Genomic DNA, 12,475 nt, shown 5'->3' with positions numbered 1-12,475 from the left:
TATGTTTGGCTTGGATCCATATTAAAATAGATTTGGATTTGGATCCAAGTTAAGGAATCAAAAAATGAACCAAGAAGGTCTAGTATGAATTATACCTAGACCAGGCTAAGTTTGAGTTCAGTAAAAGATTAGGTTCAGTTTGGGGACTGAGCTCAAGTCAGACTGCGTCTGAGCTAGGTTCAAGAATCTAGAATTTGTCAAAAAAAAAAGAATAGAGTTTGAGAGGGTGGGATTGAGATTTGAAACCCCAACCTCTTATGGGAAGGGAACTACTCCTTACCAATAGGCAAGCTTTGGCTAGATGGTCAAAGAGTGCAAACAAAATATTTATATACTTGTTTTGGGTTGGATATATAAGATTTGGATCTAAGTCATATCTGACCTAGAAATTTAAAAATCAGATTAAGAAGGTCGTTTGGATCTCTCGAGAGTCTTGTTACCTAGACCCCAATCCGTTGAGAGGTGAAAAGACCATTTTGCCTTTGTTATCCCATTTAGTTAATTGAGCATAACTCTACACTCTGATATCGGGTTCAAGTATTTTTTTGACCCTTGATGTATTATCTCAGATTTCTAAAATAACACTTTGTTCAAATTTCATGGATTATTTTATTGTTTTCTTTATAGTAAAATTTAGAAAAGACTATAGCAGTGAAAATAGACAATAGTTAGTTATCAATTTTAGAAGATGTCAGGCAGGTCACAGGTACGTAGCCAATCATTCATTGTCCACCAAAGTATTTTATTTAATCAAACCAAAGCGAGTTATTTATTACAAACAATACTGATTAGTAAAGAAGTACTAGATAAACTAAGTTTATAAACGAAATGTAAGTTTATAAACGAAATGTCTAACAAAGTCTGAAGAAACCCCAAACTTTATATCGGGCCTGCTCTGTATCTCACATTGCAGGTTCAATATTTCTATCCCCTATAAAACAAAGTCAGAACCATTTTTGGTTTAGTAGAAAAGCATTTTAATTCTAACAAATATGATATGTTGAAGACATAAATAGTCACTCTAAGGCCTTAGTTGAAACATTGTAGCTCAAGTCTCCACAACTTAGCGTATAAGTATCTCGTAGACCAAAGCAGGAGCTCCTTGAACCTAGCTTAGTCATACAGATACAATTTGGGTCCTTCACCCGATCGATCCAACTGTGTACTAAGATCAATATCTTATATAAGGCGATGCATGAGTAGTATTAACATACATTCATTCATTTATTCATTCGTTAATGTACCGATAACTAATGCATTATTTTGATAATTACAAGTTCATCTCCTAGTGTACAAGAGAATCTAAATTTGTAATCAAATGAAGCTATTTAGGTGTTTCTTATGTTATGCATTTTTGTGCCTAGACACCTGAATGATCCTGTCCATAGCAGGCCGACAAATTTTTGTCAAAAAATTCCCCACCAGGATGGTTTGGATTCATCCTACTACTGCAGTAGTGGGGTCACTCCTAAGTCTTCGGGATAACCCAGTCTCCTAAGCTTCGAGAGACTAGGAGACCACATGAACTCTTTGGTTCGTAAGATACATTATGTCATTTGAGGTAGTACCATCATCGTCTTCATTGATGAGCGTTAGTTCTGGATGGATTCGACAACATAATCTTCATTATTAGAACATCGAGTGCCATATAGGCAATCAATGCATTATGCATAAAAGAAAATATGAACCCAACCCCAACCAGTTTTCTCAAGCACGGGTCAGTTTCTGTGTGGACAAAGAATATTGTTATGTTTGTTTATATGCATGCAAACATCATTATTGGTGCCTACAACCTTCATGAGTGCTTCACTCATTGCGGGTGGATAACCAACTCTGGCATAACGGCGCTTACGAGTATTATTCTTGTAATAGTATTTTACAAAGGTTTGCACAATCAAGGATTACTTTTGATCGACTACTCGAGCGTATTTAGCTACAATGAGCACCGGTCTAACAAGGTGCAATAACTACTATGTCGCAGCGGCTCTTACGAGTATGATACCTTTGAAGGCAAAAATGAAATGAGCCATACCGGCAGGGTTCTAACAACAAGGGCATCATTGTGCCTGCATCCATACTAACGTAGGTGAATATTTTCCAGATTTTTTTGTAGCATCTTCCTTATTTAATAGGGGAAACACTATGTTTGTTTGAACACAAACAACCATTTAGGATTGGGGTAATCATTTGATAGAAATTTTGGCAGCATCTCTCCTATTTAACGGGAAAAACACTACGTTCTTTTTAGCTTGGAGAACATCTTGTTAGAAAATTTGGCAACATCTCTATTTAAATAGAAAAAATGCTACCTTTATTTTTTGATAGATACACACTATTGTATGTATGTTGCATCTTCCATGGTTTATCAGAAACCTAGGCCTGATGCTGGTGACTTAAATATTTACGTAAATATGGTTTTGCATAAATTCAAAACATTTTCAATAAGGGTTTCTTCACCAAACAATGTTTTAAAAGCGGCAAGGCTTTTGAATCGCTTTGAACGATAGCGATTAGTTACCATTTATACGCTTATTATAGCATAATTATATTTATTAATAGCAGGTGTCTGTGCACATAACAACGTGACGATAAAGTAAATAGCGTAAAGTAGAAGCCTGTATACATAACAACATGACGACAAAGTAAATAGCGCAAAGAAAGAGTCTGTGTATATAACAATACAACTACAAAGTAAAGTACATAAAGCAAAACCCGATGCATAAAAGTACACATCGGGCTAAGTAACTTACGTAAAAGAACTTACGTGTATATATTTATATATATATATAATAAATAGAAAAGTAGTCACAATGATACACACGTGAACACTGTAGCAAGCTTGAGGTGGCCTACTAAGCATGAACCAATTACTAGGACCCTATGTCATGTAATTCACCATAAATATCGAGTAATCACAAGGATACGCATGTGAACACCGAAGCAAGCTTGCGGTGTCTTAGAGAAAGTGAACCAAGGACTAGGATCCAATATCGTTTAGAAATATCTACGGTAAGAAAAAATCTACTTTATATTGTAGTTATTTCAACAAGTATAAGTTGAAATAGGGAACGATGTGCAAACCTACCAAAAATCTGGTATAGGTGGCTTAGCTCAAGCATAATGGCATTCCTAGGTCGTGGTCAGTATATCCTTGTGTTCAGTACAATCACATCCAAGAGAGTCTCATGTAGAACCCGTCAGAGCAAAGAAACACAAAAAAATTTAAAGATAGAGCCCTTTTTTAGAGAGAGCTCTTTGAGAAAGAGAGCGCTTTTCTTTTGAGAGGACTCTTTTCTAGAAAGAGTCCTCTTATAAAGAGTGAAGAGAGAGAAACTAGAGAGAAGAAAGAGAGAAGCAAGTGATAGAGAGAACCCCAAAATTGTGAATGCTAAAAGGAAGCCCCCTCTCTTCTTTTTATAAGCCACTAAGTGTGTCTTGGATTTGGGTAGGGGTTGGATTTGATCCAGATCATTTGATCAAGATCCATATCCAAACTTAATGAGGACGTAACAAAATAACATGTAAGTCCATGTGGGGCCCACTAGATATTTTTATGGAATATTTGTATGGGACCTATAAGATATTTTTGTGAGTTATTTATGTGGGGCCTACAAGATATTATGTGGTACCTGCATATTTTTGGAGTTTCATTAATATTTTTTAGAAAAAAATGAGTACGTCATTCTCTTCATCTCGACGAGACGAAGCAAATTTTCTCTGTAAAATTCTCTCATTTTACCAGATGAGCGTAATATGACTCCCTAAACATTTTAAGTGTATATCCTTGAGAATATATGTGTTCTAAGTATAATTAGCGTTGTAAAATTCTTTTGTTTTACACTTAGATTAATATGATAAAATTACATAAAAATAACGCATATTTTTATTCAGAAGTTTATTGGAAAATTACAGAGCTTACATCATTATCCCCTTAAAACAATTTTGTCTACGAAATTATGTTGTGGGTACTTTGTGAATAGCTTGGAATATTTTTTCTTTAAATTAGATTCAGGCTCTCAGGTGCAATCGTCTATTCTATGGTGGTGTCATCACACTTTAACAAGTGGGTTGGCCTTTGATCTACGAACCTGTTCTCGACGGTCCATGATCTATAAAGGTTTTTCTTCCATAATTATGTCTTTTTTGATATGAATGTCCTCGTATTGAATGATGTGAGAAGGGTCATGAATATATTTTCTAAGAATTGACACTTGAAATACGTTGTGTATTTGAACATATTAGAGTGACAATACTATCTGGTATGTTGTCTCTCCAATTCTTTTCAAGATCTCAAAGGGATCAACGAATCTGAGACTTTAATAAAACCTTGTCTCCAATCAAAAAAGTGAGTTTCCAATGTCGTTGATCTACATAGTTTTTGTATGGACTCTGCGCGGTAATCTGTTTCTCTCAAATCATATGCACTTGCTCAGTGTAGTGGTGAAGCACGATGGGTGAGCAAAGTTTGCTCACCAGCTTTATCCAAGCGGATTGGTGATCAACAATGACTTTCATATATGGCTTCGTACGTTGTCATCCCGATGCTAGTGTGATAGTTATTGTTGTAGGTGAACTCCGACAATGCTACATATGAATCTTAATCTCATTTTCATTCAAATATACAAGCTCATAGTATATCCTCTAGAGTCTGTATGGTGCACTCAGATTGTTCATCGATTTGAGAATGAAATATCGTGTTAAACTTCAGTTTCGTCTCCAAGACTCTTTGCAACTACTTTTAGAAGTGAGAGATAAACTTTGGGTCACGATCATAGATAATTGAGATCGATACTCCATGCAGTCTAACTATTTCTCTAACATGGAGCTCTGCCATTTTTTATTTTAGCGCTTGCTATTGATTGGAAGGAAGTGAGCAGACTTGGTGAGTCTGTCCATGATCACCCAGATTGATTCATGTTGTCTCCTAGATCAAAGTAATCCTACAATGAAATCCATCATAATGTCTTTCCATTTTCATTATAGAATTTCGATCTGTTGCATCATACCGCCAGGTTGTTGACATTCTATCTTCACTTGCTAGCAGGTTAAGCACTTTGAGACATACGTAGCCACGTCTTTCTTCATATCCCTTCACCAGTATTTTGTTTATAGATCTCTGAACATTTTGGTGCCTCCTGGGTGAATTGTATATTTGCTATTGTATGCTTCCTGAAGTATTTCTTCTCTTAGCTTAAGGTTATTTGAGACCTATAGCCTTTCTTCTATACATATACTTTCGTCTTCCTTTAAATCTAAAAGAACATTGTCTTTCAAAGCCCTTCCTTTTAGCTCAATATACTGGTGATCCTTGATTTGTTCGACTACGATTCGGGTGAGGATCTTAAGTTGCATTGTTAGATTCGATAGTTGAATTTTTTCTAGATCTGCTAGAAAAGGCTTCTAGATGACAAAGTCTTCTATCAACTTCCATTGTCCTATAAGGCCGACAAGAGTGCCAATAGCCTTACGGCTAAGGGCATCAGCCATAATATTTGTCTTTTTAGGGTGATAAAAAAACATTTATTCATAGTTTTTAAGGAATTTTAACTATCATCATTATCACATATTTAACTCCTTCTGAAAGAAGTACTTCATGCTTTTATGGTCTGACGTGACTTCAAACTTCTCTCTATATAAGTTATGACGCTATATCTTAAGTTCAAACACTACAACGACAAACTCCAGGTCGTGTGTTGGATAATTTTTATCGAGAATCCTCAGTTGTCATGATGAATATGCGACCACCTTTCTATGTTGCATCCATACGTAACCCAGACTTGTTCTTGAGGCATCGATATAAACCACAAAGCCTCCATAACCAGAAGGTAAGGCAAAGACAGGGGTTGAAGTAAGCATGTGCTTAAGAATTTGGAAATATTTCTTTCATTGATTGTTTCATTCGAACTTGACTCCCTGCTTCAGGAGCTTTGTCATTAGTAAGGTGATCCGAGAGAAGTCCTGTATAAATTTTTTGTGTTATCTGGCAAGGCTCAAGAAGCTGTAGATGTCGGTGATATTCTTTGGTTATTTTCTTTTCAACATAGCTTTCATTTTAACGATCTCTATGGCTATTTCATCTTTGAAAATTACATGCTTAAGGAACATCACTTTGTCAAGCCAAAACTCATATTTTGAGAATTTGGCATATAGTTGATGCTCTTGAAAAGTCTTCAAGATAATTCTCAAGTGCTCCTAGTGTTGTTTTTTGCTTTCAGAGTAGATGATAACAAATGTATTCAAATAAAGCCTGAATATTCAGTTCATCAGGTTAAAGACATTACTACGAACTCATAATGGTCATACTTCTGTCTAAAGGTGGTCTTTGATATGTCTTTCTCATTGATTATGAGTTGATGATACTAAGATGTGAATGTGGTTTTTCGAAGTTGATCGAATAGATCTTAGAATTACGGTAATGAATATTTATTTTTGACAATTGCTTGGTTGAACATCTTATAATTGATGCACAGCCATATTGAACCCTAGAAATAGACAGGTCTTATGATGTACAGGTTACATGTCATGTCAGATATTTACTTTTTGAGCTCTTTCATTTACTTTTGACTTGAAATTATTCAATCACATTGATAAAGGGGGAGTTTGTATCATTTTTTTCACATCATTTGTAAAGGCTCAACTCCAACCTAGACCAAAGCCCAACCAAAACTGATAATGGCTCAGTTTCAACGTGATCATTCAGGCAGGTTCAAGCCTGACTTAAGTCGAGCTTGTCGGGTAACTAGCTTGTTGCCTGCCCTACTGCGGTGGAATTAGAGATCAAGGACTTTGTCTCCTTTTTCCATTATATATATATATATATATATATATATATATATAGAGAGAGAGAGAGAGAGAGAGAGAGAGAGAGAGAGAGAGACTCTGCGATTGCCCTGATGGTCGATTCCACCGCTTCCCCATTGAACACCATCCTTGTGTTCTTTCCTCTCAGCCGTACCTTTGTTGAGTGTCAAGCAGCTCGTTACCGTTACTGTAGGCTTGCAGCAAAGAGAGGGGTCAAGCTGGGGCTAGGCAAGACCGTACAAGTTATTCAACGTATAATTTGGGGTTTTGAGCCTGTAAACTTTCATCACAAGAAAACGTGCACTGACAGCTCCTACCAATCAGGTAGAGCGCCCGTCGGTGATGTCACATCATGTTTACTAAGCAAGCTCGAGACATTTACTTTCTGGAGCTCTGCACACTTTTTTTTTTAATTGATTCAACTACCTCTTTTTTTATTTCAAAACTTTTTTTTTTCTCAACAACAATAAGAGCCTCACTCATGCTAAGATCCAAGTTCAAGCCTAAACTGATAAGATATTGGGTTGGGCTTGGCTCGACACCATTCAGGCGGATTCCTCAATAGAGGGCTCCAGCCCATCCCAACTCCCAAGTCAGGCTGGGTACAAAGAGCTCATTGGACAACTGGCCCGTTGGCCAGAGTACCACCATGGAATTAGAGAGCTAGTAGCATTGAACTTTCTCCCCTTTTAGTAAGAAAAAGAGGCTCTTCTCATCTGGTAGGAGCAATTTGTTAATGTAACCAAGTTGATGGGATGTCACAAGTTAGAAACTCGCAAGGCAAAGCTGAATGCACTTTCAGGTAGGCTGATAAGACCTTAAGGGTTTTACCAATCGAGACGCCAGCCAAGGTGAGGTCGGTGATGGAAGGGTTTTTTCCTTGAATTATCCAAAAAGGACGATCATTGATTCCCCTGGCATCCCCATCAAACACCATCCATGTCTTTTTGTTTTTTTAGGACTGCCACACTCTGTGGGGGGCATCAACTGCTTAATTGCTGCATGCTTGCATGCCATGATGTGATGTCACATCACGTTCTGTCATGTCACATTATATTTTTTTTGGTAGGGTTTAGACTGCCCCCTACCAGATATCTCTTAAGCCTCGTGTGGCAAGGATTCAAGCCATCTGGATTGATATGGGATATTACTTTTTTAAGCTTCCAGCATTTACATTCTTTTTAATTGAAATGATTCAATCACATTTATAGAGGTATCTTTGTTTGAAATTATTTTTTTCAGAGCCATTCTTGTCTTGTAAAACTCAGATCAACCGCCTCGGGCACAGAGACTTAGCTGTGCTGAATCGATCTGCCACACTTATGGTCATTATTATGTCTGCGTAAAACTCCTAAGGCTTACACCTTGACCCTATAGAGTCGCCAAGCTTTGGCTTAGGCAGTGGGGAAGACACTTATGGGATTTGAACCTAGACTGTCAGTCAAACAGTATAAGCCCCATCCTCCTACTACGCCAAACCACTCCAGTCTAGAGCCATGCTTATTCTTGATTTGTGCTTGAGGATGACTATTTTTTCATAAAACAAGTTAAAATTTAATTTAAGAGAGTTTTTAGATTTTACTACGGTAAACTGTAAATAGGAAAAAGGATAGAGAAGGCAACACTTGAGAGAGAGATTCGCTGTGGTAAACCTTAAATCAGAAAGAGGAAGGGACAGAGAGAGAGAGAGAGAGAGGGAGAGATTCACTGTGGTAAATCGGAAAGAGGAAGGAAGAGACCGTGATTGAGAGAGATTTTTGATAAATTATATAAGGTGCATGTTTGGAAGCGAGAAAGATGAAAAAAAAGTGAGGAAAAATAAAAAATCCTTACGAGTTTTTTAACCCTTCTTTTTTATAACATTCCTCTATAAGGGGTAGAAGAATGTTTACTACCAAGAGAAAATTTATTTTTACACTCCTCACCGTCAACACCAACACCTACCACTATCATCACCACCCTCCTCATTTCTCTCATTTTTTCATATTTTTCAACTCTGTATTTCTCATGCTAAGCAAACAAGCCAAAAACATTTTTTTTTGAAAAACTTCTAGTATCAAAACTGTGTAAGCAAAACTGAGTTTCTCTCTTCCAAACGTGCTCAAGGAAAAAGACTTTTACTGCAGTAAACCGGAATACTAACCCTTGCCGCTTTTTGACTTTTTTTCCTGTTTAACAGTAAACGAATTAATATCTTCCTCTCTTGGGTCGATCCATAAAACAACCTACACATTATTTGGATCTTTATTTTATACTAATATAGAAACTGATAGATAGAACATGAGCTCAAATTTAAGACCGACCTGAGGTCTAGAAATGGGTTTCAAGATGGATCCTAACATAGGCTTTGATCTTGCTCCATCTTGAGCCCAAAACATCCATTGAAAATTGGACAGTTGGGTCTGAATATTCAACTAATTGGGTTTCCAATCAAAGTCTAAAAAGCGTTCCAATTCTAGACTGGGTCCAAAGTTCGTTCCTACTTTGTCCCAAATCTAACTCAAAATTTGAACGGGTCCAGCATGAATCAAAGCACTCATGTAATTGCCAAGAGAGAGATTTCACTATAGTAAACTGTAAATAGGCGAGACTTTCACCTTGGTAAACCGTAATTAGGAAAGAAGAAGGAAGGGACAATGGTTGAGAGAGTGGGAGAGTTTTACCGTGAAACAGATAGGATGGTTTGTTTCACCCAATTTACACATGAAAATAAGGGTTTCTCAAGAAACCTTTCATTTTTGTATTAAGGTGAAACAAATATGCCAAACTTTATTTTTGTGTGAAACCCACGTATTCATGGGTTTCTTTTCAAATTGACCGTACCTTTTTTAATTTAAAATTCATACACCCCTATCCTATCTAACGCTGGGTGTGATTAGCAATATCATTCATACACATGAAAATAAGGGTTTCTGATGAAACCTTTCATTTTTGCATCAGTTGAAACAAACATGCCAACTTTATTTTTCTGTGAAACCCACAATATCATGGGTTTCTTTTCAAATTGACCGTAGCCTTTTTATTTAAATTCATACCCCCCGCCCTATCCTGTCAAATGCTGTGTGTGATTAGCAATATTACCTAGTGTTTACTGATACAGATAATGATCAAACGGTTACATCTCCCAATGATAATGGTTTCTCAGAAATCAGATGGACCAACCAGGTTTTGGAGAGCTCAAATGAAGTTAAGAAAGTTAAATCAAATGAAGTTCAAAGAAGTCCAATTCAATTAGGAGTATCATGAGCCAATCATGTATCCATATTATCATTTTTTATAGAGTTATCAAAAACAATAATTGCTATCATTTATAAGTTATTTTGTTATCATATCTAACTGTGTAAGTTGATATTCTAGAACTGTGTATTCTAGACATTGTAAACACTACTATGCTTATAAATAAAATATTCAATGCTCTCGGTGAACAAGAAAGTGAATATCGAGTTTATCATCTTATTCGTTATTCTTTCATGATATCAGATTTATAAAGATCAAACAAGTATTCAATGGCTTCCTCGTCCTTACTTCCCTCTCCTATGACCAAGTGAAATACTATCGTCAACCTTGTCTCGATAAAACTAAATCGAGACAACTACTTACTGCGGAGATCTCAGCTCGAATCGATCAAGATTAGCCATGTTCTCCTCAAGTTCATCGATGGCGCTTTATCTCAAACATATCTCTTCATTGACGCAACATATAGAGGTAAAATAGAGAATCCAAATTATTCTATTTGGGTTCGTTCTGATCAGCTGAATCAAAGCTATTATTTTTGAAACTATTCTCGGTCAAATCATGAGAACAAAAACAGTCCGCGAAGCCTGACTTGTCCTGAAAAAAATATATGGATTTAAATCTCCTTTGAGACTCATGATTTTGAAGAAAGTCCTCACTTTCATTAAGAAAGAAAGTTTGAATATGCTATCATATCTAAACCACATAAAATTTCTAGTCAATTTTCTTGCCGCCGCCAATCACCCTGTAGACGATGAATAACTAGTTCAAATAACCTTAAATGGTCTTTCTCTCGAGTATAAAAGTTTTGTGACCTTCATTACAACCAATCTGGCCCTGTATACCTGTACAGATCTATATGATCTGCTTCTTAATTAGGAAAAACACGTACTTCTGATTCATGCCAAGCCTCATGAAATGCCCGAACCCCAACAAACTGCCTTCAATACCTTTAGGGGTCATGGTCGTGGCCATGAATTTTATCGAGGTCGTGGTAGGGGCCAAGGGAGAAGTTTCTTTCCAAACTCGTCTAATAGCAACCCAGTTGCCCAAAATCAAGGTGGCCATGAGCTAGTCACTTGTCAATATTATAGAAAATGTGGACATATTGCCAAAACTTACTGGGATATCTCTAAAGCCTTCTCTGCCATGTCCCTTCAGCAATCCACTGATGACTATTGGTACCCTGACACTGTGCTATAAATCATCTAACTATGGATGACCAACAATTCTCCAATAAATCACAGTATCATGGGGGTTGCAAATCATGGTTGACAATGTTTAGATGCTTCCCATCTCCCACACTGGTAATCTCATTCTGAAATCTTATGGCTCTTCCTTTGATTTAAAAAATGTTCCTCATGTTTCAAATATTATGAAAAACCTTTTATCTGTAAGCCAATTTATTGAAGATATTGATTGCATTTTTTAATTTACTCTCTTTAAACTACTTATCAATGACCATCAGACAAGCAAGATTTGTCTCAGAGGACTGAAATCTAGAGCGAGACTCTATCCAATCAAATCTGATGATCATAAGCAAGTGACGACTTATGCAGGAAAAGTTGCATCTTTTGATATATGACACAAACGTCTTAGCTATGCAAATAAGAACATCGTTTCTTACTTAAACTCTAGTAATGCTATCTCGATTAATAAAACTAATAAAATAAAAGTGTGTGAGAGTTGTCTTGTTGGCAAAGCTCACAAACTTCATTTTAGTCACTCATTTTCTTCTACATCATCACCACTTGAACTTCTCCATGTCGATGTCTGGAGACTTGCTCCAGTGTCTTTCCGCGAAGGATTTCATTTTTATCTCCTCATAGTCGATGGTTTTTCTTGTTTTTCATGATTTTTTTCCTTGCATGATAAGTCTCAAGTGTTTGAGTGTTTTAACTCTTTCAAGCATGTCACTGAAAAACAACTTCAACTTTCCATCCATGACTTTCAAATTGATAATGGATGCGAATTTATCAGTCATGAGTTTGAAAATTTTATATGGGACCATGGCATATTTTATCAATTTTTGTGTTTGCATAGCCTAGAACAGAACGAGCTCATTGAGCACAAACATCGGTATGTTGTTGAAACTGAGCTCAGCCTGCTACATACTTTCTCTTTATCCTATTCCTTCTGGGTTGATGCGTTTCGCGCAACCGTTTACACTATCAACCATTTTTCAACATTAATGCTAAATTGTAATACCCCATACGAGCTTCTCTTTCATAAATTGGTCGACTATGATCATCTTCATGTTTTTTATGCTCGTTGCTACCCGCTTTTAACCCCTTATCATACTTTTAAATTTTAGCCCAAAACTACTTTCTGTACTTTTCTTGGCTATGTCTCTCGTCATAAGGGCTATTTTTGCTTTGATTCTTCTCAAAATCGCAGCTATATCTCTCATCATGTTTACTTTTATGAATTTGTCTTTGGG

This window comes from Nuphar pumila, chromosome 4, assembly GCF_984573655.1.
Source record: "Nuphar pumila chromosome 4, dmNupPumi1.hap1.1, whole genome shotgun sequence".
Classification (NCBI taxonomy): Eukaryota; Viridiplantae; Streptophyta; class Magnoliopsida; order Nymphaeales; family Nymphaeaceae; genus Nuphar; species Nuphar pumila.
Note: the sequence above shows the minus strand (reverse complement) of the source record.